This window comes from Carassius carassius, chromosome 9 (assembly GCF_963082965.1).
Source record: "Carassius carassius chromosome 9, fCarCar2.1, whole genome shotgun sequence".
NCBI classification, from domain to species: domain Eukaryota; kingdom Metazoa; phylum Chordata; class Actinopteri; order Cypriniformes; family Cyprinidae; genus Carassius; species Carassius carassius.
In genome coordinates, this window is record NC_081763.1 from 422,501 (window position 1) to 427,500 (window position 5,000).

The 5,000-nt window shown below is 36.1% G+C and overlaps 1 non-coding gene across 1 annotated transcript; it reads right to left on the reverse strand.

Moving 5' to 3' along the window:
• Positions 1-4,517: 4,517 nt before the first annotated feature.
• LOC132150934 (5S ribosomal RNA) lies at positions 4,518-4,636 on the reverse strand. The gene has a single exon (XR_009436107.1). It is a non-coding gene; the product is annotated as a 5S ribosomal RNA (ribosomal RNA).
• Between the last annotated feature and the right edge of the window lie 364 nt (positions 4,637-5,000).

Here is a 5,000-nt window from a genome sequence, read left to right on the forward strand (position 1 = left end):
AAATTTTCTGTCATCCAATTCTTCGTTTTCATCCATAAAATTCCATCCCCCATGTTAAGATCCCCACATTTGTTTAAAAAATATTTCATCGTCTTTTTCCACTCTGGTTTGTCCTCATCTTGTAGGTATTTCTTCACTACTTTCACTCTCAAACTATTTTTCCTCTGTTCCACATCTATTAAACCTAAACCCCCCTTCTCTACCGCCCCTAAAATCGTATTAAAAGCTATTCTTGCTGGCTTCCCCTCCCATAAAAAGTCAAGAAAACATTTCTTCAACCTCTTTTCTGTCCACATTGGCATATGCGACACATATAAAACATTCCATAGCTTAGACACCATTAAAACATTCAATACTAAAACCTTCCCTTTTAAGTTTAAAGTTCTTAATTTCCAAAAATTTAACCTTCTCTCTATTCCTGTTACTAGTTCCACCCACATTTCATCTCTTACTTTCATCTCATTTTTACCCATTAAAATTCCTAAAATCCTAATTTCTTCCACTTCCTTAAAATTAAAACTATCCTTTAAAACCATTGCTTTACCAAATCTCATATATACCGTCTTTTCTTCATTTACTTTACTCCCAGATCCTTTACAATATTCCTCTACAACATTCATAACTTCTTTGATGCTCTCCTTTCCTTTTACTATTATCGTTGTGTCATCAGCATATTGAAAAACCTTTCCCTCAGCATTATTTTCCTCAATTTCAATTCCAATTATTCCTTCTTTTTGTTTTATGGCCAATCCTAACGGTTCCGATACAAGTGAATATAATAATGCCGAAAGCGGACAACCCTGTCTTATCGATCTTGTGATTTTAAAACATTCTGTTAAAAACCCATTACACTTTATTCTCGTTAAAGCGCCCTTATATAAAATCTCAATATATTTGATAAAATCTCCCCCAAAACCAAATTTCTTTAAAACATCAAATAAATACTCGTGTTCAACCCGATCAAATGCTTTTTCAAAATCTAGACTAATTATGTAACCATCTTCATTTAGTTCTTTCATATACCATATTGTGTCTCTTATACTCATTGTTATATCCGCTATATCCCTTCCTTTTACTCCGTATGCTTGGTTTGTTTCGATTATACTTGGCATTACTTCCTTTAACCTGTTTGCTAAAACCTTTGATAAAATCTTAAAATCTGTGTTAAGCATTGTGATCGGCCTATAGTTTTTTAAATCTACCTTTTCTCCTTTCCTTTTATATATCAGTTTTGTTATCCCCATCCCCATTCTTTCATTAACTTCTTCTTTTTCAAAAATCTCACTAAAAACTTCCTTTAAAATCTTGGTTAAAATCTCTTTAAAACATATATAAAATTCACTTCCCAAACCATCTATTCCTGGACTTTTCTGTTTATTCAGCTGCTGTATTGCTCTTTCAATCTCTTCTTCACCAATTTTTTGATCGCATTCTTTTTTATCTTCCTTACTCACTTTTACTTTTATTCGATTCAACAATTCAATTTTTTCGTTTTCTTCTACACCCCTGGCACTAAAAAGATCTTCATAAAAATTCTTTATTTCTTCTAAAATCTTTTCATTCCCCTCTACAACTTCCCCATTTTTCCCTCTTACCTGTTTTATTGTTTCAGCTTTCCCTCTCTTTTTTTCCAAATCAAAAAAAAACTTTGTGCACTTTTCTCCCTCCACAGTATATTTAGCTTTGCTCCTTAACCTCGCCCCCTCATATTCTTTTTCCTCTATTTCCTTCAGTTTTTCATCCATTTCCTTTATCTTTTGTATATCTTTATTTTCTTTATTCAATTCCGCTTCCAAACATTCCTTTATTTTTTTTTCGTTGTATCTTTTGCATTTGCGTATTATGCTACAATACTTAATTGAGAATTTTTTTATTAAAAACTTTACATTCTCCCACCAAATTCTCTTATCTTCTTCATACATTATATTTTCCTTTTCTTTTTCTATAATTTATTTAACCTTTAATACATAGTCTTCATTTTCTAACATTTTTGTATTTAAAACCCATATTCCTGGCCCTCTTTGCACTTTATTCCAATCCAATTTAAAAAATAAGAACTTGTGATCGCTAAAACTTGTTTCTTCATACTTAATATTTTCTATAAAATTCTCCACATTTCTTGTACATAAAATAAAATCAATTCTTGTTTCACACACAAACTGCCCCACTATTTGCCTTCTTGAAAACTCTTTTTTCTTTTCATTTCTTTCTCTCCACACATCTATCATATTATTTTCTGCCATTAAAGCTTTTAATTCTTTTCTCCCTTTGTCAGTTTTAAAAACCATTCCATCTGCCATGTCTTGTTTACTAAAAACCGTATTAAAATCCCCCATCATTATTATTTCTTTATACTTCTTTACAAAACTACTTAAAACATAAAAAAACTCTTTCTTTTCCTTCTCCTCCGTTGGTGCATGTACATTTACTAAAATCAATTCCCTTCCTTCATGTTTTGTCTCTACAACCATACATTTACCCATCGTATCTTTGTATAAAATTTGACTTGCTTTAAAAACATCATCCTTCATTAAAAAAGCCACACCTCTCCCAAACCTCCCATCTCCATTATTGTACAAAATCCCTCCTCCCCATCTCTTTTTATATTCATTCATTACATTTTCTCTCCAGTTTGTTTCCTGTAGTACAATAATGTCTTCTCTTTTACATTTTTCTTTTATATTTTCAAATTTCTTTAAGTTCAAAAGTCCTCTTGCATTAAAAGTCACAACACTTAAAACCATTAAAAAGAAAAATAATAAATATCTAAAACCCATCATTCTCAGTCTTTCTCCTCCAATTCCTTTAACACCTCAAACCTATTTAAACATTTCACTTTTTTTCTTGAACTTTCTATATTTGGCTTTACCTTTAGCGATCTTCTTCGTATTTTTCCCCTCTCCGCCTTTTCCTTCTCATCCTCCTCCATACTAATTTCTCCTTCGTTATCAGTTTCTTTGTCTTGTTCTTTTCCTTTTTGTCCATGAATTGAAGATATGTCCATCGGTGTAATTTGTGTGTCCTCTTCTCTTATTTGTTCATTGTTATTTTCTTTTTCTTTTTCTCCTTCTCCTTCCTGTCTGTTGTTTGTTCCTTCCTCTGTTTCCTTTGGTTGTAATTTGTCTTCTTCATGTCTTTCATCACAATGTCCTTCATCATTGTTTTCTTCATGCACCTGTCTGTCCACCTGTTCTTTCCTTCCACCTACCACCCCCTCCATCCAGCATTCACATTTATTTAAAATTTCTTGGCAATCCGGACACCTGACAGCATTGCAGTCTCGTGCAAAATGTCCCCTTTCCAAACATTTATGGCACTTGAATTCTGGGCACTCTTTCAGTAGATGTTCTGGGCTCATGCACAGCCTACAAGTCTTCACCTGGTGGCTGTGCATCACCCTAAAGTACTGGGGGCCTTCAGCTGTTTCAATCTTAGTGCTGTAAGGGAGTGATGCCACTTCTTTGGGGAACCTCACCTTTACAAACCTTGTGCCGTCTTCGATGTCAGTGTCCGGATAGCACCTTCTTTTGATTTTAGATATGGGGGAAACCCCCCATCCTTCCAATTTGTTTACAATTTCCTTATCCTCCAGGTAGACAGGCAGGTGCATGAAGGAAACAACGTAATCTTTATTTTGCAGTTTTTTTACTTCACAGTCCACTCCCTTTATTGTCAATCCATTGATTAAAATGTCACACATTTCTTCCTGTTCCAATGTCAGTTCATATTCTTTGCCTTGTCTGGGTCTTACAGCCAACACCTTTCCACTTCCAATTTTTTCTGAGATTGCTTTAATTATATCCTCTCCTCTCACACCAATCACATTCTCTGTACTCACGATCACTGTTGCCTCCTTTAAATATTTTCTTTCACCAAATCTTTTCCTTGCTTCTTGATCTTTTACATTTCCAGCTCTTTGTCGCTTCTCCAGTCCAGTGTCATTTGCCGTGCGTGTTCCTCCAGCCAGTCCATTGTCGTTTGCCATACTTGTTCCTCCAGCCATTCTAGTGTCGTTTACCATGCGTGTTCCTCCAGCCAGTCCAGTGTTGTTTGCCATGCTTGTTCCTCCAGCCAGTCCAGTGTCGATTGCCATGCGTGTTCCTCCAGCCAGTCCAGTGTCGCTTGCCGTGCGTGTTCCTCCTGCCAGTCCATTGTCATTTGCCATTCGAGTCTCTCCAGCCAGTTCCGAGTCGTTACCATACAATCCGTCCATTTTTGAGAAAAAAAAGATCAACCACCCTCCAGACAGCGATATGCTGCTGTTAGGTGGCTTTCAAAAAAGAAAAAATGCCAAAGAAACAATCACAGATTCACAAAACAAACAAAACAACCACAAATAGAAAAACACAAAATGGAGGAGAGCCTTCCTCTCCCAACTGCAGCCAACACTTCCTGTAGCTCTCTAGCGCCCTCAGGTTGGTATGGCCGTAAGCGAAGGAGACTGCAAAGAGAGGGCTATTTAAAGATCAGCCACTATAATCGCCAGTGCTTTATGTAAGTAGGGAAGGAAACCCAAAAGCTTACAGCACCTGGTATTCCCAGGCGGTCTCCCATCCAAGTACTAACCAGGCCCAAACCTGCTTAGCTTCCGAGATCAGACGAGATCGGGCATAGCCAGGTTGGTATGGCCGTAAGCGAAGGAGGCTGCAAAGAGAGGGCTATTTAAAGATCAGCCACTATAATCACCAGTGCATTATATAAGTAGGGAAGGAAACCCAAAAGCTTACAGCACCTGGTATTCCCAAAAGTACTAACCAAGCCTATTAGATAATTACTGAAAAAATCCAAAAGTAGTAACCTGGCCCAAACCTGCTTACATTCTGAGATCGGGCATTGACTCTTTTTTTTTTTTTTGCAAGATTATTGGACAATTAGTGAAAATTTCCAAAATTACTAACCAGGCCTATTAGATAATTACTGAAAAAATCCAAAAGTACTAACCTGGCCCAAACCTGCTTACATTCTGAGATCGGGCATTGACTCCTTTTTTTTTTTTTTTT